Below are 26,467 nucleotides of genomic sequence, written 5' to 3'. Positions count from 1 at the left end.
ACAATGAGTCTCCTTACTGGTCTTCCCAAACATAGGCTCTCACTACTACAATCCATTTTAAATGCAGCTGTGAGGCTAATCTTCCTTGCTAGACGTTCTTCGTCTGCTGATCCGCTGTCAGTCCCTCCATTGGTTACCGGTATTCTACCGTGTTAAATATACAATGCTTTTACTTACATACAAGGCTATTAATCAAACTGCACCATCATACATCGCTTCACTCATCTCAAAATATCTCCCTACCCGACCTCTCCGCTCTGCACAAGATCTGCATCTCTCATCCACATGTATTAATTGTTCCCACTCAAAATTACAGGACTTTATCCGGGCTTCCCCCACTCTGTGGAATGCCCTCCCATGCACAATAATACTCACCTCTAGTCTCCAATCCTTTAAACGTTCCCTGAAAACTCACCTCTTCAGACAATCCTATCAAATTCCAGACCCACCCACATAACCTTCAATGCTTCCCTATCTAATAACATCCTCTCTGTACAGTCCATATAACCTCACATATTTTATCTTCCAACATTACAACCCATATTTTATCCTCCAACATACAACCCATTAAGAACCTAGCAATCTGTTGGACCATTATGCAATAGGTAGCATCTATCCTTGTGTATCAATGCCTATTTCCCTATAGATTGTAAGCTTGCGAGCAGTGCCTTCTTCACCTCTATGTCTGTCTGTATTTGCTGAGTTTTGTTCTACGGGGGTCATTCTGAGTTGATCGTAGCTGTGCTAAATTTAGCACAGCTACGATCATCTTCTTTGACAAGCGGGGGGACGCTCAGCACAGGGCTAGTCCGCCCCGCATGTCAGTGCCGCCCACCCCCTCCCCCGCACAAATACAAAAGCATCGCACAGCGGCTATGCTTTTGCATTTCAGGAGTTACTCCAAGCCAGCGCAGCTCCTGCGGCTGGCCAGGAGTTGGACTTCGCTGCCGCTGGCCACAGCAGCTGCGTAAGACGTCACGCAGCCACTGTGGCCTGCCCCCCCAACGGTCTGGCCAGCCTGCATTGGCCGGACTCGCCTCCTAAACGGCGGCTTAACGCCGCCGTTTAGCCCACTCCCGTCCAGTGACTGCCTCTGTCTCAGAGGCGATCACTAGGCAGCGACGACAGCCATGCGCCAGCGTACTGCGGCGCTGGCACATGCGCTGTTATGCAGTTTGTATAAATTTGAGTAATGAAATGTCCAATCTGTAAGTGGCAAAATAAACTGCATCATAGGCTAATGAGTTTTAAAAGGGGCACTAGGAAAAATAAGATTTTAACCCTACCGGTAAATCTATTTCTCCTAGTCCGTAGAGGATGCTGGGGACTCCGTAAGGACTATGGGGTATAGACGGGCTCCGCAGGAGACATGGGCACCTAAAATAACTTTTCCTATGGGTGTGCACTGGTTCCTCCCTCTATGCCCCTCCTCCAGACCTCAGTTAGAGAACTGTGCCCAGAGGAGATGGACAATACCAGGGCAGGATTTTATAAATCCCAGGGCAAGATTCCTACCAGCCCACACCAATCATACCATGTAACCTGGAACATACATAACCAGTTAACAGTATGAACAAACAACAGTAGCGGTCCAAGACCGATTCCAACTGTAACATAACCCTTATGTAAACAACAACTATATACAAGTCTTGCAGAGTTTCCGCACTGGGACGGGCGCCCAGCATCCTCTACGGACTAGGAGAAATAGATTTACCGGTAGGTTTAAAATCTTATTTTCTCTTACGTCCTAGAGGATGCTGGGGACTCCGTAAGGACCATGGGGTTTATACCAAAGCTCCCAATCGGGTGGGAGAGTGCGTATGACTCTGCAGCACCGACTGAGCAAATGCTAGGTCCTCATCAGCCATGGTATCAAACTTGTAGAATTTAACAAAAGTGTTTGACCCCGACCAAGTTGCTGCTCGGCAAAGCTGTAATGCCGAGACGCCCCGGGCAGCCGCCCAAGAAGAGCCCACCTTCCTAGTGGAATGGGCCTTATCCAAATGCGGTAACGGCAATCCAGCCGTAGAATGAGCCTGCTGAATCATGTTACAGATCCAGCGAGCAATAGTCTGCTTCGAAGCAGGCGCGCTAATCTTGTTGGCAGCATACAGGACAAACAGAGCCTCTGTTTTCCTAATTCTAGACGTCCTGGCTACATAAATCCTCAAGGCCCTGACTTCATCCAGGGACCTGGAATCCTCCAAGTCACTCGTAGCCACAGGCACCACAATGGGTTGGTTCAAATGGAATGAAGAAACCACCTTAGGCTAAAATTGAGGGCGTGTCCTCAATTCCGCTCTATCAACATGAAAAATCAAGTAGGGGCTCTTGTGAGACAAGGCCGCCAATTCTGACACTCGCCTTGCAGATGCTAAGGCCAACAACATGACCACCTTCCTGGTAAGAAATTTCAACTCAACCTTGTGAAGTGGTTCAAACCAGTGTGATTTTAGGAACTGCAACACCACGTTCAGGTCCCATGGTGCCACTGGAGGCACCAAAGGAGGCTGGATGTGTAGCACTCCCTTTACAAAAGTCTGGACTTCTGGAAGAGAAACCAATTCCTTCTGAAAGAATAACGAGAGGGCCGAAATCTGTACCTTAACAGAGCTTAATTTCAGGCCCATATCCACTCCTGTCTGTAGGAAGAGGAGAAAACGACCCAAATGAAAATCTTCCGTAGGAACGTTCTTGGTTTCACACCAATACACATATTTTCGCCAGATACGGTGATAATGTTTTACCGTCACCTCCTTTCTAGCCTTTATTAGAGTAGGGATGACCTCCTCCGGAATCCCCTTCTCAGCTAGGATCTGGCGTTCAACCGCCATGCCGTCAAACGTAACCGCGGTAAGTCTTGGAACACGCAAGGACCCTGCTGCAACAGGTCCTCCCTTAGAGGAAGAGGCCAGGGATCTCCTGTGAGCATCTCCTGAAGATCTGAGTACCAGGCCCTTCGAGGCCAGTCTGGAACAATGAGTATTGTCTGTACTCTTTTTCGCCTTATGATCCTCAACACCTTTGTGATGAGACGAAGAGGAGGAAACACGTAAACCGATTGGAACACCCATGGCGTTACCAGGGCGTCTACTGCTACTGCCCGAGGGTCCCGGGACCTGGCACAATACCTCCGAAGCTTCTTGTTGAGGCGTGACGCCATCATGTCCATTTGAGGAAATCGCCAAAGACCCGTTATCGCTGCAAAGACTTCTTGATGAAGTCCCCACTCTCCTGGATGGAGATCGTGTCTGCTGGGGAACTCTGCTTCCCAGTTGTCCACTCCCGGAATGAAGACAGCTGACAGAGCGCTTACGTGATTTTCCACCCAGCGAAGAATCCTGGTTGCTTCCACCATCGCGGCTCTGCTTCTTGTCCCGCCTTGGCGGTTCACATGAGCCACTGCTGTGACATTGTCTGATTGAATCAGAACCGGTAGGTTGCGAAGAAGACTCTCCGCTTGTTGAAGGCCGTTGTATATGGCTCTTAGCTCCAACACGTTGATGTGTAGACAGGACTCCTGGTCTGACCACAGTCCCTGAAAATTTCTTCCTTGGGTGACTGCTCCCCATCCTCGGAGGCTCGCGTCCGTGGTTACCAGGATCCAGTCCTGAATTCCGAACCTGCGACCCTCCAGAAGGTGAGCACTTTGCAGCCACCATAGAAGAGACAACCTGGTCCCGGGGGACAGTGTTATTTTCCGATGTAAATGTAGATGGGACCCGGACCATTTGTCCAGAAGGTCCCATTGAAATGTCCTTGCATGGAACCTGCCGAAGGGGATGGCCTCGTAGGCTGCCACCATTTTCCCCAGAACACGAGTGCATTGATGAACTGACACTCTTTTTGGCTTTAGCAGGTCTCTGACCATGTTTTGGATGTCCTGGGCTTTTTCCAACGGGAGAAAAACCTTCTTTTGTTCTGTATCCAGTATCATACCTAGGAACGTTAGTCGATTTGTCGGAATCAACTGTGACTTCGGTAGATTTAGAATCCAACCGTGTTGCTTGAGCACTCTCAAAGAGAGTATCACATTGCTCAGCAATTGCTCTCTTGATCTTGCCTTTATCAGGAGATCATCCAAGTATGGGATAATTGTGACTCCACGCTTGCGCAGGACCACCATCATTTCCGCCATTATCTTGGTGAAAATCCTTGGGGCTGTGGAAAGCCCAAACGGCTACGTCTGAAATTGGTAATGACAATCCTGTATAGCGAATCTCAGGTACTCCTGATGGGAAGGATATATGGGGACATGACGGTAAGCATCCTTTATGTCCAGTGATACCATAAACTCCCCCTCCTCCATGCTGGCTATTATCGCCCTGAGCGATTCCATCTTGAATTTGAATCTTTTCATGTACAGGTTTAGGGATTTTAGATTCAAAATAGGTCTGACCGAACCATCCGGTTTCGGGACCACAAAGAGGGTTGAATAGTACCCTCTTCCCTGTTGGTTCAAGGGAACCCTGATAATTACTTGCGTTTGAATTGCAGCTAACACTACATCCCTGTCTGGGGTAGAAGCTGGTAAGGCCGACTTGAAAAATCGGCGTGGAGGCACCTCTTCGAATTCCAGTTTGTAGCCTTGGGAAACTATTTCCAACGCCCAAGGATTCAGGTCTGAGCTGACCCAGACCTGGCTGAAGAGTCGAAGACGATCCCCCACAGGTGCGGACTCCCGCAGGGGAGCCCCAGCGTCATGCAGTGGGTTTTGTAGAAGCAGAGGAAGACATCTGTTCCTGGGCACCAGCCGAAGCAGGTGTTCTTTTCCCTCTACCCTTACCTCTGGCAAGGAAGGAGGATACCCGACCTCTTCTGGACTTTTGTGACCGAAAGGACTGCATCTGATATGTTGGAGTTTTCTTCTGCTGTTGGGGAATAAACGGTAAAAAGTTAGATTTTACCTGTGGTAGCTGTGGAAACCAGGTCCGCCAGCCCATCCCCAAACAACACGTCTCCCCTATAGGGTAGAACCTCCATATGCTTTTTCGAATCCGCATCACCCGTCCACTGGCGGGTCCATAAGGATCTTCTCGCTGAAATAGCCATGGCATTGGCTCTGGAAGCCAGTAATCCAATGTCCCTTTGAGCGTCTCTCATATACAAGACTGCGTCTTTGATATGGGCTAGAATTAACAAAACAGTATCTCTATCCATAGTATCAAGGTCAGCCGACAGGTTATCTGTCCAGGCTGAAATTGCGCTACATACCCATGCCGACGCAATTGTCGGTCTTAGCAAAGCTCCAGTATGTGAATAAATAGACTTTAAAGTAGTCTCTTGCCTGCGATCCGCAGGATCCTTGAGGGCCGCTGTGTCTGGAGACGGTAGCGCCACTTTCTTTGACAGGCGCGTTAAAGCCTTGTCCACAGTGGGATAGGATTCCCAATGTACCCTGTCCTGTGTAGGAAAGGGGTATGCCATATTAATTCTTTTGGGAATCTGCGGTCTCTTATCCGGAATCTCCCAAGCTTTTTAAAAAAACTCATTAAGTTCATGAGATGGGGGAAAGTTTATTATCTGTTTCTTTCGCTTAAACATGTGTACCCTCGTGTCAGGAACAGAGGGTTCATCAGCAATATGCAACACATCTCTTATTGCTATAATCATACACTGAATGCTCTTTGTCACCTTAGGGGCAAATTTAGCTTCATCATAGTCGAATCAGAGTCCGTGTCAGTAGTTGTGTCCACAATTTTTGCCAAGGGACACTTTTGAGACCCCGACGGGCCCTGTGAGTCGGTCCAATCCGAGGATTGACCCCCTGACGCCTCCCCGAATTCAGCCTTATCTAGCCTCTTATGTAAAGATGTCACACTTGCATTCAACATATGCCACATGTCCATCCATTCCTGAGTCGGCACTACCGACGGGGACACACCACTCATCTGCTCTACCTCCTCCTTGGAGAAGCCTTCCACTTCAGACATGTCGACACGCACGTACCGACCCCCCACACACACAGGGATATACCTATAAGGGGACAAAACCCCAACCAGGCCCTTAGGAGAGACAGAGAGAGAGAGTTGCCAGCACACACCCAGCGCCCAAATGACACTGGAAAAAACAGATAGCGCTTTTATATTATATATATATATCCAATTTCCCACTCACTGCGCGCCAATGTGCCCCCCCCTTTCTTTTTTCCAACCTCTGAAGCGTTCAGCAGGGGAGAGTCCGGGGAGCCAGCATATCTCATGCAGCTCTGTGGAGAAAATGGCGCTGGTCAGTGCTGAGGGATCAAGCTCCGCCCCCCCAGCGGCGGGCTTCGGTCCCTCTTCAATTTTCACAAAAATGGCGGGGATCAACTATATGCTGCCTCCGCAGCCTAATAGCACCTTATTGCCCAAAAATGAGGTTTATTGCTGCCCAGGGCGCCCCCCCCCCCCCCCTGCGCCCTGCACCCATCAGTGCTGTCTGTGTGTTGTGTATGGGAGCAATGGCGCGCAGCTTACCGCTGCGCACCTTACCTCATGAAGATCTGAAGTCTTCTGCCGCCTGAGATGTCTTCTTGTTTCTCATACTCACCCGGCTTCTATCTTCCGGCATCTGTGAGGAGGATGGCGGCGCGGCTCCGGGACGAACCCCAGGGTGAGACCTGTGTTCCGACTCCCTCTGGATCTAATGGTGTCCAGTAGCCTAAGAAGCAGAGCCTATCAGTTAAGTAGGTCTGCTTCTCTCCCCTCAGTCCCACGATGCAGGGAGCCTGTTGCCAACAGGACTCCCTGAAAATAAAAAACCTAACAAAATTATTTTTCCACAGAAAACTCAGGAGAGCTCTCTGCAGTGTACCCTTCTGTTAGGTTCCTGGTGCTCAGAACAAGGGAGATGTTGCGTAGTGAGTCCTGAGCACCAGAACGTGACGCTGAAACGAGGTGTGGTGTGGAAATAGCCCCTAGCACCCTACCTCCGTTGTTTTACCCGTGTGGTCAGTTCACGCCTGAGTTACTATGGTTTCTTGGGCCCACGGCAGCCGCGTTTGAAGGGCGGATTATGTCTGCCCAACTCCGATGACCCCAGGTCTTAGCGTGAGACAAGGCGTGAACCGAGACAGGATAATAACAAGGGGACCTCTAACTAAAACAACAGAAAGCTAGGGGCTACTAACTACCCTAAAACTAAATATATGTGCGGCACGCCGCCAAAGGAAAAGAACAACAAAGGAAATACTGTCCACACGCCGACACAATACTTTTGTGTACTGGCGGTGACAGCATAAGCAGAACCCTCTGCAAAACACCAGTAACTAAATATAACAAAAGAACACTGCGGCCTAGGCCGACGGACGCGGCAAAGCCGCTACTCACGGAACCGGTACAAGTACTGGCAAACGGACAGGAACCCCCAATGTAGCCGACACAGACTCTCAGAACCGGAGGACAGGCAGAATCCTAAACGACAGACCGGTGGACACCAAGAAGCCAGGAACTCGACTAGGCACAGACAAAGCCACAGGACTTCTGGACAGGAACACTTCACGGCAGGACACAGGAACCGACACAGGAACTGACACAGGAATCGACACAGGAACCGACACAGGAAGCAGCTAGACAGACACTGCTAGACAGGAGCTCAGGAACTGGCAGGGACTAGCCCAGAACTCAAGAACTCTGGAACCTTGGAAATATCACCAGCGTCTGTGAATTGCACTGAGCCAGCATATAACAGAGAGTCTTAATTAATTATGTCGTGCAGCTGCCCTGCTGCACAACTGAGAGGTGCAATCAACAGACAGGTGAGGCTGAACACATGGGAACAAGCTGCAATTACAAAGACTCACCACTGGCAGCAAACAAGAATATTCTTAAACCAGAGCAACGGGAAAACCTGGCCTGCAAGACAACTATAAACATAAAATAGGAATGAACCACTACCTGTGGTTCATAACACTTCTCCTCTGGGCACAGAATCTAACTGAGGTCTGGAGGAGGGGCATAGAGGGAGGAGCCAGTGCACACCCATAGGAAAAGTTCTTTTAGGTGCCCATGTCTCCTGCGGAGCCCGTATATACCCCATGGTCCATACGGAGTCCCCAGCATCCTCTAGGACGTAAGAGAAATGGAAAATAAAAATGACAATAAAATAAATGAATTAAAGACTTACTTGAATTTAAATCTGGGAATACAGAGTAACAGTGACTGCTGGTGGGTGTGTAATAAATAAGCTGTACCCTTACCTGTAAAGTGTGGTGGGATAACTGTGCAGAGGTTTAATTCCTCCCATCTGTCTTCTTTCCCTACTGTGGTACCGCAGTAGTGGAGATCTTGGTGAGAGATGAGAAGGCAACCTCTCATCTGCTCTTGCTGTGTCCTGCATGCTGCTACAGTAGATGCTGGCTGCTGCCATAAAGCACAAGCAGTCAGCTGACCATACCTCCCAACTGTCCCGATTTTGGCGGGACAGTCCCGTTTTTCACCGTCTGTCCCGCTGTCCCACCCGCGGGTCGCAGTGTCCCGCGGGTGGGGGGGGCAGTTGGGAGATCCCCCCTGTCACTTGCTGCTCTGAGGAGAGTAGTGGTGAATAGATGCTGTGCGCATGCGCACGGCGTCTATTCACTGCAGAGAGGGACAGGGGGCATGACCAGCAGCTCTCACAGCGCTGTTCATGCCCCCATAATGACGAAAATGGGGGCGTGGCTTGCGATCGCGGCACTTGACGCGAGGCCACGCCCCCTTTCATTAGGCCACTGCCCCTAAAAATCGTCCGCGCGCCCAAGGCGCGCGATATGGTCCCTCTTCCGGAGATGTGAAAGTTGGGAGGTATGAGCTGACTCATGTTGCTAGGAGATGCTTAGAACTACGGAAGCCCTCTGCATCCAAAAGAATGAAGTTTTACTGCTTTGCCCAAGACGAGTGCTGAATTCCACCTTGTTACCACCTCTTGCTTCAGTTGATGGCAGGGCAGGTTCAGGAGTGTTTGCTGTTGCTCCAGTCTTCAGCACGCAGTGACAGAATGTCGAAAGTGGCCTGCAATTTTTTGGGCCACCAATAGCATCTCCTGTACACCCCTGTCATTTTTAAAAAAAATCTGCACCACCAAATTAATTATATGTGCAAAACATGGGACGTGCTGGAATTTGCCCATATGTAATGCACGCACAATTTTGGTGGCGTTGTCCGATATCACAAATCCCCAGGAGAGTCTAAGTGGGGTAAGCCAATGCGCGATGATGTCCCTTAGTTTCCGTAAGAGGTTGTCAGCTATGTGCCACTTACGGAAAGCGGTGATACACAGCGTAGCCTGCCTAGAAACGAGTTTGTATTTGCGAGTTGCTGCTACTGGTGCCACTGCTGCTGTTGTTGCTGCGGGAGGCAATACATCTACCCAGTGGGCTGTCACAGTCATATAGTCCTGAGTCTGCCGTGCTCCACTTGTCCACATGTCCGTGGTTAAGTGGACACTGGATACAACCACATTTTTTAGGACACTTGCTACACTTTTTCTGACGTCTCTGTACATTCTCGGTATCACCTGCTAGTGAAGTGCAATCTAGATGGGATTTGGTGTCAAGTTATCCGCTTTGCAACAGTTGCAACAGGATGACTGCTGTCATATTTCATCTTCCTCACAAAGGACTGTTGGACAGTTAATTGCTTATTGGAAGTAGTACAAGTGGTCTTCTGACTTCCCCTCTGGAATGACGATCGACTCCCAGCAGCAACAACAGCAGCAGCAGCAGGCGTACCACTCAAGGATCCTTCGGAAGAGTCCCGGTTAGGAGAGAACGCCTCAGTCTTGCCAGTGGCATGGCCTGCAAGACTACTGATGTTCCTGACTGAGGAGGAAGTTGACATTGAGGAAGTTGGTGGTGTGGCTTGCAGGAGCTTGGGTACAAGAGGAAGAAGGGATTTAGGTGTCAGTGGACTGCTTACGCTCTTACCCAAAGTTTCGGAACTTGACACTGACTCAGATGAATGTGCAGCAGGTGACGTATAAGGGAGGATGTTCCTAGGTGGTTAACTTCTTTACCCCTACTTATTACAGATTGACAAAGGCAACACAAGGCCTGACACCTGTTGTCCAGATTTGTGGAGAAATAATTGCCCAGGCGTCACAATGGGCTTCTTCATCCCACGGACAACAGGTGTCTCCCCCGGTGCCTTATTTAAACAAACCACATCACCATCAGAATCCTTATCGTCAACTTTCTCCTCAGCGCCAGCAACACCCATATCCTCATCCTGGTGTACTTCAACAGTGACATCTTCAATTTGAATATCAGAAACTGGACTGTAGGTGCTCCTTTCAGCACTTGCAGGGGGCGTGCAAATGGTGGAAGGAGCCACTTCTTCCTGTCCAGTGTTGGGAAGGTCAGGCATCGCAACCGCCGACACACTTGGACTCTCCTTGGGGATTTGTGATACCATTTTAGAATGCACAGTTCTTTGCTGTGCTTTTTCCAGCTTAACTCTTATCATTTTTCTAGCGGGAGGATGAGGGCTTCCATCGTCATGTGAATCTGAACCACTAGTCATGAACATAGGCTAGGGCCTTAGCCATTCCTTGCCACTCCGTGTCGTAAATGGCATATTGGCAAATTTACTTTTCTCCTCAGACCATTTAAATTTATTTTTTGGGGTCTTTTTACTGAACTTTGGCTTTTTGGATTTTACATGCCCTCTACTATCACATAGGGCATTGGCCTTGGCAGACGACGTTGATGGCATTTCATCGTCTATGTCATGACTAGTAGTAGCATCTTCAGCACAAGGAAGAAGTGGTTCTTGATCTTTCCCTATTTTATCCTCCAAATTTTTGTTCTCCATTATTTTTCTGGAGTTATATAACTCAATATGCAGCACAGGAGAGCGTACCCCTACACCACACAGGGCAAACTCTGTAAAAATTACTTGGATTAAAAATGAATAACCCCTTTATTTGGAGTAAATAATATACAGCACAGGACAGCACCATTGAATTTATATGGCAACACCACTGGACTAGATTTATACAGAATTATATGGATTTATATGGAATTATACTGCAGGATCACTGAAATTACACGGTAGGATCACTGGAATTATACAGCAGGATTACTGTAATTATACGGCAGGATTACTGGAGTTATACATCAGTACCACTGGAATTATACGGCAGGATTACTGGAATTATATGGCAGGATTACTGGATTTATATGCCAGTACCACTGGAATTATATGGCAGGATTACTGGAATTATACGGCAGGATTACTGGAATTATACGCAAGTACCACTGGATTCATACGGCAGGATTACTGTAATTATACACCAGTACCACTGGAATTATACAGCAGGATTACTGGAATTATATGGCAGGATTACTGGAATTATACGCCAGTACCACTGGAATTATACGCCAGGATTACTGGAATTATACGCCAGTACCACTGGACATATACGGCAGTACCACTGGACATATACGGCAGCACAGGGACACCACCACTGGACTGATGCAGGACAATACACCACCACTGAACTGATGCAGCACAACACAGCACCCTATACAGCAACACTGGACATATGGCAGCAGAGGACACCACTGTGACTGGTCACTGGACTGACTAATGCACAGGACACTACCACTGGTCTGATGCAGGACAACACAGCAACACTGTAAGGGACTTATTACACAGCAGCACTGGACATATGGCAGCAGAGGACACCACCACTGTGACTGGACTAATGCAGCACAACACACCACCACTGAACTGATGCAGCACAACACAGCACCACTGTAAGGGGCTTATTATACAGCAGCACTGGACATATGGCAGCAGAGGACACAACACTGTGACTGGACAGATGCAGCACAAGACACGGACACTGAGGACACTGAGAGAACGGAGACACATCCTCTCTCTGCACTCTCCAATGCTGGAGTGAAAATGGCGTCGACGCGCGGCTCCTTATATGGAATTCAAACCCCGCGAGAATCCGACATCGGGATGATGACGTTTTGCCTCATTCTGGTTTCCGAGTCAGGCGGGAAAACCCGAGCCTGACTCGGATCCGGGCTCGGAGCGTAAAGTCTGGTAGGATTCGGTTCTCTGAGAACCGAACCCGCTCATCTCTAGTCCACATACAACTAGCCTCCTGGAATGTTAAACAACCCTTTTAGTCACGCCATGCCATGGTGTAACCTGGTAGCGCCGAGCGTCTTTTCGTGCAACTTTTACCATTAAAACACAACTTTTTTGCATTGCTATGAAAATTGGATGCACAAGCAGCTTATGCTGATTAAGATGATATGCGGTATGCCTATATTCTGTGTGCGACCGTTGCAGTATCTGCATATGAGTTTTCTTAGTAAACACTGTAACATAGCATATCTCCCCTCTTTTCTATTCTGTGTGACCTATGAATGCCCATGCACGCTGGATCAGGTCCAGGTCACCACTGCGATATTTACTATTGCTGCCATTTTTAATATGTTTCCTCCGTTTTGGCTGCGCTTAATAGTGATAATAGAGTTTAGATACTGGGCCAAAATTGTGAAGGGTCTTTAGTAGACCCAAAAATTCTGTGGTGGTTAAGAAACAGGCGCTTTCATAATCTTACAATCAATCATTTTGAGTAAGCCTTTATCCACAGAGCTTCATTGCTTAGTGCATGGGTTTTCAACCTGAAGTCCTCCAGCTGCTGTGGAACTACACATCCCAGCACGCCCTGCCTCAGTTTTAGCATACCTTAATAGCAAAACTGTGGCAGGGCATTCTGGGATCTGTAGTTTCACAGCAGCTTGGAGGGCCACAGGTTGAAGACTCATGGCTTAGTGCAAAGAGAAATCAGATGTAGTGCAGGAAAATGTAATAAAAGCCCAGGTTTAAATGAAGCTCAGAGGTAATGTGTATTACTTTACCAGCTGACAGCCCCTATGTCATCTATGTGTTCACTCCTTGTCATTTGTCATCCATACATGGCCCCAGCAGCAGGCATGATATCGACGGAGAGGACAAATTTCTGTTTTCATTTTTGAAGACTGACAACAAACTTGAAAAAAGTGCTCCACATCAATCAGCAGCAATGAGGTCTAGCAAAAACTGAATGCATAAAATACGGACAGAAATCTGTGGAACAATTTTTCTCATTTGTCATATACTGTAGTTTTCAGAAGTACTCCATTAGCTAGCCTAAAGCTGTGCAGGGACGCAAACACAAGAAAATAATAAAGGAGTAATAAATAAAGGCTAGAATAAGCACAGTTGTTAGGAAATAGTCACATCTATTAAACAAGTACAGTTCCGTTAGAACTTAAGCTCCCTAATTTTCTTTATGTGGCACTGAAAAACATACTCCACACCAGAAAGGGTAACACATGTGTGACATCTGTATAACAGTGGCCCAGATTTATCAAGCCTTGGAGAGTGATAAATAGCATGGTGATAAAGTACCAGCCAACCAGCTACTAACTGTCATTTTTCAAACACAGCCTGTGACATGGAAGTTCGGAGCTGATTGGTTGGTACTTTATCTCTGTCCACTTTATCACTCTCCAAGGCTTGATAAATGGGGGCCCAAATGTGTCTGTGTACTGTATGTAGAAGGGTGTATAGTAAGTTGTCTAAAAATGTGTGCGTGAAGTGCCATCAAAATGATTGAGGGAAGGCCAGGGTCAGCTCCAGACCTCTACATAAAAATAGGCCCGTCATCATGGTACTATGATGATGACCAGAAGCCTGGCTGGCCAGACAGTTGACCTTAAATCTAAATTATTGCAATTGTTTTTATAGTTCTCACAGAATTATGCAATATTTAATTTTTACGTACTTAGGAAGACAGTAAGGCTGATAGTGTAGGGGTGTACACAACCACGTGGCTCTGGCCACACCTACACACCACTGAGCACAGCTCCTGCCCATCTCAGTATAGGCCCTTCAACATTTTCAGCCATAGGCCCATGTGGCCTTAACCTGGCCTTGGCAAAGGCACTATGTGACTAATATTTCCACTCATTTCTCCTCACACCCTATGAAGTGAAGATTTATTTCCTGCAATAAGCAGTAATGTTCTACTTAGAACATAATTGTCTACTGTCACGGAGAGGCCGGGAGGCTTCCGAACATCGTGTGGCACTCCCGGCCCCCCAGAAGAGTGGGCAAGTCTGTCCAAGCAGCCACTCCACGTTGCTGTCCAAAAAGTGGGCGGTCCGCGGGGGTCCGATTACGCAATTCACACTGAATCACATAATCCTGACCCCGTGCCCTGCCAAGTGGGTGTGGGATGATAAATAGACAGTGTCTAGTTAGACAGTCAATAGATAGACACCACATGCTAGACAGACATTAGGTCGACAGGGTCAAAAGGTCGACATGAAAAAAGTAGACAATACAAAGGTCGACAGGGTCAAAAGGTCAACAGGATCAAAAGGGCAACATGAAAATGGTCAACACAAAAGAGGTAGACACCATTTTTTTGTATTTTTGTGGTTTGTGTGGATAGTTTTGTCATCTGAGACAACCAATTGTAGAAAGGCATCCCCTTGCAGGGCTCGCTTCGCTCGCCACGCTTCGGACTCGGTGGCTCGCTGCGCTCGCCACAAAGTTTATAGCCAACTCTACGTATGTCGACATGGATAGAGAAGGTATGAAAGTCCAAATACATGTAAAATTTGTAAAAAAATATGTCTACCTTTTTATGTCGACCATTATCATGTCGACATTTTGACCCTGTCGACCTTTTGACCCTGCTGACCTTTTGTGCTGTCTACCTTTTTCATGTCGACCTATTGAGCCTGTCTACCTTTTGACCCTGTCGACCTAATGTCTGTCTAACATATGGTGTCTCTCTATTTACTGTCTAACTAGACACTGTCTAAGTATTATCTGGATACCCTGCCAAGCAATGCCGGTAATCGCAGCATTGTGTAGTGGGGGTGGGGCCACAATGACGCACTTGTGCGGCCACACCCCCGGACTCGCCCACTGTATAACATTGTTCATCCTCACCACGTCCCCCGTTACTCCGGCCTGGCTGCCCCCTCCTGGAAGGGGTAGCCAGAATGTCGGTCAGTATGACTTAGATATTGCAGAGATGTTCAGTGACAGACAAAACAATCTGAATTGTCATCTTATATTGTTTTATTATCAAAAAGGTAGAGATGAGCGCCTGAAATTTTTCGGGTTTTGTGTTTTGGTTTTGGGTTCGGTTCCGCGGCCGTGTTTTGGGTTCGAACGCGTTTTGGCAAAACCTCACCGAATTTTTTTTGTCGGATTCGGGTGTGTTTTGGATTCGGGTGTTTTTTTCAAAAAACACTAAAAAACAGCTTAAATCATAGAATTTGGGGGTCATTTTGATCCCAAAGTATTATTAACCTCAAAAACCATAATTTACACTCATTTTCAGTCTATTCTGAATACCTCACACCTCACAATATTATTTTTAGTCCTAAAATTTGCACCGAGGTCGCTGTGTGAGTAAGATAAGCGACCCTAGTGGCCGACACAAACACCGGGCCCATCTAGGAGTGGCACTGCAGTGTCACGCAGGATGTCCCTTCCAAAAAACCCTCCCCAAACAGCACATGACGCAAAGAAAAAAAGAGGCGCAATGAGGTAGCTGTGTGAGTAAGATTAGCGACCCTAGTGGCCGACACAAACACCGGGCCCATCTAGGAGTGGCACTGCAGTGTCACGCAGGATGGCCCTTCCAAAAAACCCTCCCCAAACAGCACATGACGCAAAGAAAAAAAGAGGCGCAATGAGGTAGCTGTGTGAGTAAGATTAGCGACCCTAGTGGCCGACACAAACACCGGGCCCATCTAGGAGTGGCACTGCAGTGTCACGCAGGATGTCCCTTCCAAAAAACCCTCCCCAAACAGCACATGACGCAAAGAAAAAAAGAGGCGCAATGAGGTAGCTGTGTGAGTAAGATTAGCGACCCTAGTGGCCGACACAAACACCGGGCCCATCTAGGAGTGGCACTGCAGTGTCACGCAGGATGTCCCTTCCAAAAAACCCTCCCCAAACAGCACATGACGCAAAGAAAAAAAGAGGCACAATGAGGTAGCTGACTGTGTGAGTAAGATTAGCGACCCTAGTGGCCGACACAAACACCGGGCCCATCTAGGAGTGGCACTGCAGTGTCACGCAGGATGTCCCTTCCAAAAAACCCTCCCCAATCAGCACATGATGCAAAGAAAAAGAAAAGAAAAAAGAGGTGCAAGATGGAATTGTCCTTGGGCCCTCCCACCCACCCTTATGTTGTATAAACAAAACAGGACATGCACACTTTAACCAACCCATCATTTCAGTGACAGGGTCTGCCACACGACTGTGACTGATATGACGGGTTGGTTTGGACCCCCCCCAAAAAAGAAGCAATTAATCTCTCCTTGCACAAACTGGCTCTACAGAGGCAAGATGTCCACCTCATCTTCACCCTCCGATATATCACCGTGTACATCCCCCTCCTCACAGATTATCAATTCGTCCCCACTGGAATCCACCATCTCAGCTCCCTGTGTACTTTGTGGAGGCAATTGCTGCTGGTCAATGTCTCCGCGGAGGAATTGATTATAATTCATTTTAATGAACATCATCTTCTCCACATTTTCTGGATGTAACCTCGTACGCCGATTGCTGACAAGGTGAGCGGCGGCACTAAACACTCTTTCGGAGTACACACTTGTGGGAGGGCAACTTAGGTAGAATAAAGCCAGTTTGTGCAAGGGCCTCCAAATTGCCTCTTTTTCCTGCCAGTATAAGTACGGACTGTGTGACGTGCCTACTTGGATGCGGTCACTCATATAATCCTCCACCATTCTATCAATGTTGAGAGAATCATATGCAGTGACAGTAGACGACATGTCCGTAATCGTTGTCAGGTCCTTCAGTCCGGACCAGATGTCAGCATCAGCAGTCGCTCCAGACTGCCCTGCATCACCGCCAGCGGGTGGGCTCGGAATTCTGAGCCTTTTCCTCGCACCCCCAGTTGCGGGAGAATGTGAAGGAGGAGATGTTGACAGGTCGCGTTCCGCTTGACTTGACAATTTTGTCACCAGCAGGTCTTTCAACCCCAGCAGACTTGTGTCTGCCGGAAAGAGAGATCCAAGGTAGGCTTTAAATCTAGGATCGAGCACGGTGGCCAAAATGTAGTGCTCTGATTTCAACAGATTGACCACCCGTGAATCCTTGTTAAGCGAATTAAGGGCTGCATCCACAAGTCCCACATGCCTAGCGGAATCGCTCCCTTTTAGCTCCTTCTTCAATGCCTCCAGCTTCTTCTGCAAAAGCCTGATGAGGGGAATGACCTGACTCAGGCTGGCAGTGTCTGAACTGACTTCACGTGTGGCAAGTTCAAAGGGCATCAGAACCTTGCACAACGTTGAAATCATTCTCCACTGCACTTGAGACAGGTGCATTCCACCTCCTATATCGTGCTCAATTGTATAGGCTTGAATGGCCTTTTGCTGCTCCTCCAACCTCTGAAGCATATAGAGGGTTGAATTCCACCTCGTTACCACTTCTTGCTTCAGATGATGGCAGGGCAGGTTCAGTAGTTTTTGGTGGTGCTCCAGTCTTCTGTACGTGGTGCCTGTACGCCGAAAGTGTCCCGCAATTCTTCTGGCCACCGACAGCATCTCTTGCACGCCCCTGTCGTTTTTTAAAAAATTCTGCACCACCAAATTCAAGGTATGTGCAAAACATGGGACGTGCTGGAATTTGCCCATATTTAATGCACACACAATATTGCTGGCGTTGTCCGATGCCACAAATCCACAGGAGAGTCCAATTGGGGTAAGCCATTCCGCGATGATCTTCCTCAGTTGCCGTAAGAGGTTTTCAGCTGTGTGCGTATTCTGGAAAGCGGTGATACAAAGCGTAGCCTGCCTAGGAAAGAGTTGGCGTTTGCGAGATGCTGCTACTGGTGCCGCCGCTGCTGTTCTTGCGGCGGGAGTCCATACATCTACCCAGTGGGCTGTCACAGTCATATAGTCCTGAGTCTGCCCTGCTCCACTTGTCCACATGTCCGTGGTTAAGTGGACATTGGGTACAACTGCATTTTTTAGGACACTGGTGAGTCTTTTTCTGACGTCCGTGTACATTCTCGGTATCGCCTGCCTAGAGAAGTGGAACCTAGATGGTATTTGGTAACGGGGGCACACTGCCTCAATAAATTGTCTAGTTCCCTGTGAACTAACGGCGGATACCGGACGCACGTCTAACACCAACATAGTTGTCAAGGCCTCAGTTATCCGCTTTGCAGTAGGATGACTGCTGTGATATTTCATCTTCCTCGCAAAGGACTGTTGAACAGTCAATTGCTTACTGGAAGTAGTACAAGTGGGCTTACGACTTCCCCTCTGGGATGACCATCGACTCCCAGCGGCAACAACAGCAGCGCCAGCAGCAGTAGGCGTTACACGCAAGGATGCATCGGAGGAATCCCAGGCAGGAGAGGACTCGTCAGAATTGCCAGTGACATGGCCTGCAGGACTATTGGCATTCCTGGGGAAGGAGGAAATTGACACTGAGGGAGTTGGTGGGGTGGTTTGCGTGAGCTTGGTTACAAGAGGAAGGGATTTACTGGTCAGTGGACTGCTTCCGCTGTCACCCAAAGTTTTTGAACTTGTCACTGACTTATTATGAATGCGCTGCAGGTGACGTATAAGGGAGGATGTTCCGAGGTGGTTAACGTCCTTACCCCTACTTATTACAGCTTGACAAAGGGAACACACGGCTTGACACCTGTTGTCCGCATTTCTGGTGAAATACCTCCACACCGAAGAGCTGATTTTTTTTGGTATTTTCACCTGGCATGTCAACGGCCATATTCCTCCCACGGACAACAGGTGTCTCCCCGGGTGCCTGACTTAAACAAACCACCTCACCATCAGAATCCTCCTGGTCAATTTCCTCCCCAGCGCCAGCAACACCCATATCCTCCTCATCCTGGTGTACTTCAACACTGACATCTTCAATCTGACTATCAGGAACTGGACTGCGGGTGCTCCTTCCAGCACTTGCAGGGGGCGTGCAAATGGTGGAAGGCGCATGCTCTTCACGTCCAGTGTTGGGAAGGTCAGGCATCGCAACCGACACAATTGGACTCTCCTTGTGGATTTGGGATTTCGAAGAATGCACAGTTCTTTGCTGTGCTGCTTTTGCCAGCTTGAGTCTTTTCATTTTTCTAGCGAGAGGCTGAGTGCTTCCATCCTCATGTGAAGCTGAACCACTAGCCATGAACATAGGCCAGGGCCTCAGCCGTTCCTTGCCACTCCATGTGGTAAATGGCATATTGGCAAGTTTACGCTTCTCCTCCGACAATTTTATTTTAGGTTTTGGAGTCCTTTTTTTTCTGATATTTGGTGTTTTGGATTTGACATGCTCTGTACTATGACATTGGGCATCGGCCTTGGCAGACGACGTTGCTGGCATTTCATCGTCTCGGCCATGACTAGTGGCAGCAGCTTCAGCACGAGGTGGAAGTGGATCTTGATCTTTCCCTAATTTTGGAACCTCAACATTTTTGTTCTCCATATTTTAATAGGCACAACTAAAAGGCACCTCAGGTAAACAATGGAGATGGATACTAGTATACAATTATGGACTGCCTGCCGACTGCAGACACAGAGGTAGCCACAGCCGTGAACTACCGTACTGTACTGTGTCTGCAGCTAATATAGACTGGTTGATAAAGAGAAGATGTCTATGTAACTATGTATGTATAAAGAAGACTGAAAAAAATCCACGGTTAGGTGGTATACAATTATGGACGGACTGCCTGCCGAGTGCAGACACAGAGGTAGCCACAGCCGTGAACTACCGTACTGTACTGTGTCTGCAGCTAATATAGACTGGTTGATAAAGAGAAGATGTCTATGTAACTATGTATGTATAAAGAAGAATGAAAAAAAACCACGGTTAGGTGGTATACAATTATGGACGGACTGCCTGCCGAGTGCAGACACAGAGGTAGCCACAGCCGTGAACTACCGTACTGTACTGTGTCTGCAGCTAATATAGACTGGTTGATAAAGAGAAGATGTCTATGTAACTATGTATGTATAAAGAAGAATGAAAAAAATCCACGGTTAGGTGGTATTACAATTATGGACGGACTGCCTGCCGAGTGCAGAGACACAGAGGTAGCCACAGCCGTGAACTACCGTACTGTGTCTGCTGCGACTGGATGATAAATGATATAAAAAATATATATATATCACTACTGCAGCCGGACAGGTATATATTATATATTATATAATGACGGACCTGCTGGACACTGTCTGTCAGCAGAATGAGTTTTATTTTTATAGAATAAAAAAAAAAAAACACACAAGTGAAGTCACACGACGAGTGTTTAACTTTTTCAGGCAATCACAATATAAGTATACTACTAACTATACTGGTGGTCAGTGTGGTCAGGTCACTGGTCAGTCACACTGGCAGTGGCACTCCTGCAGCAAAAGTGTGCACTGTTTAATTTTAATATAATATGTACTCCTGGCTCCTGCTATAACCTATAACTGGCACTGCAGTAGTGCTCCCCAGTCTCCCCCACAATTATAAGCTGTGTGAGCTGAGCAGTCAGACAGATATATAATATATATAGATGATGCAGCACACTGGCCTGAGCCTGAGCAGTGCACACAGATATGGTATGTGACTGACTGAGTCACTGTGTGTATCGCTTTTTTCAGGCAGAGAACGGATATATTAAATAAACTGCACTGTGTGTCTGGTGGTCACTCACTATATAATATATTATGTACTCCTGGCTCCTGCTATAACCTATAACTGGCACTGCAGTAGTGCTCCCCAGTCTCCCCCACAATTATAAGCTGTGTGAGCTGAGCAGTCAGACAGATATATAATATATATAGATGATGCAGCACACTGGCCTGAGCCTGAGCAGTGCACACAGATATGGTATGTGACTGACTGAGTCACTGTGTGTATCGCTTTTTTCAGGCAGAGAACGGATATATTAAATAAACTGCACTGTGTGTCTGGTGGTCACTCACTATATAATATATTATGTACTCCTGGCTCCTGCTATAACCTATAACTGGCACTGCAGTAGTGCTCCCCAGTCTCCCCCACAATTATAAGCTGTGTGAGCTGAGCAGTCAGACAGATATATAATATATATAGATGATGCAGCACACTGGCCTGAGCCTGAGCAGTGCACACAGATATGGTATGTGACTGACTGAGTCACTGTGTGTATCGCTTTTTTCAGGCAGAGAACGGATATATTAAATAAACTGCACTGTGTGTCTGGTGGTCACTCACTATATAATATATTATGTACTCCTGGCTCCTGCTATAACCTATAACTGGCACTGCAGTAGTGCTCCCCAGTCTCCCCCACAATTATAAGCTGTGTGAGCTGAGCAGTCAGACAGATATATATAATATTATATATAGATAATAGATGATGCAGCACACTGGCCTGAGCCTGAGCAGTGCACACAGATATGGTATGTGACTGAGTCACTGTGTGCTGTGTATCGCTTTTTTCAGGCAGAGAACGGATTATAAAGTAAACTGCACTGTCCTCACTAGTAAACTCTCTCCACTCAGTCTCTACACTTCTACAGTAACAGTACTCCTCCTAGTCAGCTCCAGTAAATCTCTCTCAGTCTCTTATAATCTAAATGGAGAGGACGCCAGCCACGTCCTCTCCCTATCAATCTCAATGCACGTGTGAAAATGGCGGCGACGCGCGGCTCCTTATATAGAATCCGAGTCTCGCGATAGAATCCGAGCCTCGCGAGAATCCGACAGCATCATGATGACGTTCGGGCGCGCTCGGGTTAACCGAGCAAGGCGGGAAGATCCGAGTCGCTCGGACCCGTGAAAAAAAACATGAAGTTCTGGCGGGTTCGGATTCAGAGAAACCGAACCCGCTCATCTCTACAAAAAGGTCGATTTTTATTTTGGTAACAAATTAATAAGTCTGAGAAGAGTTTAATTGTGATGGATGTTTTTTCTTCTGTATTAATAATACTGTTAATGAGTGAAATAATATAATGCATGCTTAAATAAGACACAAATCATTATATGTGAGTGTTCACTACAGGAAATTTGCTTATCTAAAGCAATGTTCACTGCTTGTGCTTTCATGTTTGAGTTTACTTGGAGGCATATAAAACGTGCATGGCTTATTAAACACAGACTGACACACACACATCATCAATTTCATAATTTAAGAGGAAAACAACAGCATTTAAACCAGTTCAGTTAAGGTAAATACATCAGAATGTTCAACTTGAGATCCATTATATTTCTAATCGGGCACTGAAAACCATGCTCCATCATTAACGTCCGGATGGGTTATCTACAGTAATGGCAATAAATAAGTGGTACTGATAAAACAGTATGTACTTTCACCTTTAAAAACTGTCTATTTTGAAAAGTGGAAACATTGCTACTTAACAGAAAGACTTTTTATTATCGTCTCTAAAAAATGTGTATGGCATATCTGTGTGCATTTAGCAAATAAATGCATGAAAATTTTGTTCATGTTTTGATCAAAACATTTAAGTTTGAAGCCCATCGTCAGGGACCCCAAATCCCCTCAAGACCATACACTAGCCAAGGCATGTCAAACTCAAAATACCAAACGGGCTGAATAATCAAGGTCTAAGATTTGTGTGGGCTGCAACCAAAAAACCCTCATCTTATATGCAATGATGGTTTGGGTTAGTCTGCAGAAGGGTAGGTTATGGTTAGGCTGTGGGAGAGGAGGTTAGAGTTAGGCACTGGGAGAGGGGGCGGTTAGGGTTAGGCTGTGGGAGGTAGGGTTAGGGTTAATCTTCTGGAGGGGAGGTAAGGGTTAATCTTCTGAAGGGGAAGTTAGGGTTAGGCACTAGGAGAGGGGGCGGTTAGGGTTAGGCTGCGGGAGGTGAAGTTAGGGTTAATCTTCTGGAGGGGAGGTTAGGGTTAATCTTCTGGAGGGGAGGTTAGGGTTAGACTGCAGGAGGGTAGGTTAGGGTTAGACACCAAGCGGGGCACTTAGAGTTTAGGCTAAGTTAGAGGAGGTTATGGTTAGGCACCAGGGGGAGGGTTAGGGTTAGCATTGCTTCTGAGGAAATTGGGTGTTGATCTGCCCAGAGAAACCCGTCAAGCCTTTGACTCCAAGCTGATTCCAGTCACCATCCACTGGAATTATCTTTTGGATTTTACTTTATCTTCTGAACTGAGCCATATCTCCATTCACACCAGCCTACGGATACCTACTGGATTTAAAAGTGGAACCCTCATCGTTTTGCAAATTGCTTACATCTGCCAAGGGACTACCACGAATTATCCTCATGTGGGTAATATCCTATTGAACTAACTGGTTGAGAAATCATTATGAGATTATGAAGGTCCTTATGCCAATTCATTGATATCAGTGGGGGTGATAATAATAATAGAGAGTCACTCTTGATGGAGCTTTTTTTATGTTTTAATAAATTTTGTTACATTTTATAATCCTTCCCATCTATTTTTCTCTGACGTCCTAAGTGGATGCTGGGACTCCGTAAGGACCATGGGGAATAGCGGCTCCGCAGGAGACTGGGCACAACTATAAAGAAAGCTTTAGGTCTAACTGGTGTGCACTGGCTCCTCCCACTATGACCCTCCTCCAGACTTCAGTTAGAATCTTGTGCCCGGCTGAGCTGGATGCACACTAGGGGCTCTCCTGAGCTCCTAGAAAAGAAAGTATATGTTAGGTTTTTTATTTTCAGTGAGATCTGCTGGCAACAGACTCACTGCTACGAGGGACTAAGGGGAGAAGAAGCGAACCTACCTGACTGGAGATAGTTTGGGCTTCTTAGGCTACTGGACACCATTAGCTCCAGAGGGATCGAACACAGGACCCGACCTCGATCGTTCGGTCCCGGAGCCGCGCCGCCGTCCCCCTTACAGAGCCAGAAGCATGAAGATGGTCCTGGAAATCGGCGGCAGAAGACTTCGGTCTTCAACAAGGTAGCGCACAGCACTGCAGCTGTGTGCCATTGCTCCTCATGCACACCTCACACTCCGGTCACTGATGGGTGCAGGGCGCTGGGGGGGGGGGGGCGCCCTGAGCAGCAATATTAACACCTTGGCTGGCAAAACATCACAATATATAGTCCCAGAGGCTATATATGTGATAAATACCCCTGCCAGAATCCATGAAAAAAGCGGGAGAAAAGTCAGCCGAAAAAGGGGCGGGGCTATCTCCCTCAGCACACTGGCGCCATTTTTCCCTCACAGCTCCGCTGGAAGGATCGCTCCCTGGCTCTCCCCTGCAGTTTCAAGCACAAAAGGGTAAAAAAGAGAGGGGGGGCACAAAATTTAGGCGCAGCAAATATATAATATAAGCAGCTATAAGGGAAAACACTCAATTATAGTGTAAATCCCTGTGTTATATAGCGCTCTGGTGTGTGCTGGCATACTCTCTCTCTGTCTCCCCAAAGGGCTTTGTGGGGTCCTGTCCTCTGTCAGAGCATTCCCTGTGTGTGTGCGGTGTGTCGGTACGGCTGTGTCGACATGTTTGATGAGGAGGCTTATGTGGAGGCGGAGCAGATGCCGATAAATGTGATGTCACCCCCTGCGGGGTCGACACCTGAGTGGATGGTTCTGTGGAAGGAATTACGCGACAGTGTCGACTCCTTGCATAAAAGGTTTGACGACATACCAAATATGGGACAGCCGGCTTCTCAGCCTGTACCTGCCCAGGCGTCTCAAAAGCCATCAGGGGCTCTAAAACGCCCGCTACCTCAGATGGCAGACACAGATGTCGACACGGATACTGACTCCAGTGTCGACGACGATGAGACAAATGTAACTTCCAATAGGGCCACACGTTATATGATTGAGGCAATGAAAAATGTGTTGCATATTTCTGATGTTACCCCAGGTACCACAAAAAAGGGTATTATGTTTGGAGAGAAAAAACTACCAGTAGTTTTTCCTCCATCTGAGGAATTAAATGAAGTGTGTGAAGTAGCGTGGGCTTCTCCCGATAAGAAACTGGTAATTTCTAAAAGATTACTAATGGCGTACCCTTTCCCGCCAGAGGATAGGTCACGTTGGGAAACATCCCCTAGGGTGGATAAAGCACTCACACGCTTGTCAAAGAAGGTGGCACTACCGTCTCCGGATACGGCCGCCCTAAAGGAACCTGCTGATAGAAAGCAGGAGGCTATCCTGAAGTCTGTATATACGCACACAGGTATTATACTGAGACCAGCTATTGCTTCAGCATGGATGTGCAGTGCTGCAGCTGCGTGGTCAGATTTCCTGTCGGAAAATATTGATACCCTAGACAGGGACACTATATTGCTAACCGTAGAGCATATTAAAGACGCAGTCTTATACATGAGAGATGCACAGAGGGATATTTGCCGGCTGGCATCTAAAATAAGTGCAATGTCCATTTCTGCCAGGAGAGGTTTATGGACTCGGCAGTGGACAGGTGATGCAGATTCTAAAAGACACATGGAAGTTTTGCCTTATAAGGGTGAGGCGTTGTTCGGGGATGGTCTCTCGGACCTCGTTTCCACAGCAACAGCTGGGAAGTCTACATTTTTACCCCATGTTCCCTCATAGCCAAAGAAAGCACCGTATTATCAGGTACAGTCCTTTCGGCCCAATAAGGGCAAGCGGGTTAAAGGCGCGTCCTTTCTGCCCAGAGGCAGAGGTAGAGGGAAAAAGCTGCAGCATACAGCCAGTTCCCAGGAGCAAAAGTCCTCCCCCGCTTCCTCTAAGTCCACCGCATGACGCTGGGGCTCCACAGGCGGAGCCAGGTACGGTGGGGGCCCGTCTCAAAAACTTCAGCAATCAGTAGGCTCGCTCACGGGTGGATCCCTGGATCCTTCAAGTAGTATCTCAGGGGTACAAGCTGAAATTCGAGACGTCTCCCCCCCGCCGTTTCCTCAAATCTGCCTTACCAACAACTCCCTCAGGCAGGGAGGCAGTGTTAGAGGCAATTCACAAGCTGTATTCCCAGCAGGTGATAGTCAAAGTGCCCCTACTTCAACAAGGACGGGGTTACTATTCCACAATGTTTGTGGTACCGAAACCGGACGGTTCGGTGAGACCCATTTTAAATTTGAAATCCTTGAACACATATATAAAAAATTAAAGTTCAAGATGGAATCGCTCAGGGCGGTTATTGCAAGCCTGGACGAGGGGGATTACATGGTATCACTGGACATCAAGGATGCTTAACTGCATGTCCCCATTTACCATCCTCACCAGGAATACCTTAGATTTGTGGTACAGGATTGTCATTACCAATTCCAGACGTTGCCGTTTGGTCTATCCACGGCTCCGAGGGTATTTACCAAGGTAATGGCCGAAATGATGATACTCCTTCGAAAGAAGGGAGTTTTAATTATCCCGTACTTGGACGATCTCCTGATAAAGGCGAGGTCCAGGGAGCAGTTGTTGGTCGGGGTAGCACTATCTCCGGAGGTGCTACAACAGCACGGCTGGATTCTAAATATTCCAAAGTCACAGCTGGTCCCTACGACACGTCTACTGTTCCTGGGGATGGTTCTGGACAC

Source organism: Pseudophryne corroboree, chromosome 2 (genome assembly GCF_028390025.1).
Source record: "Pseudophryne corroboree isolate aPseCor3 chromosome 2, aPseCor3.hap2, whole genome shotgun sequence".
Classification (NCBI taxonomy): Eukaryota; Metazoa; Chordata; class Amphibia; order Anura; family Myobatrachidae; genus Pseudophryne; species Pseudophryne corroboree.
Note: the sequence above shows the minus strand (reverse complement) of the source record.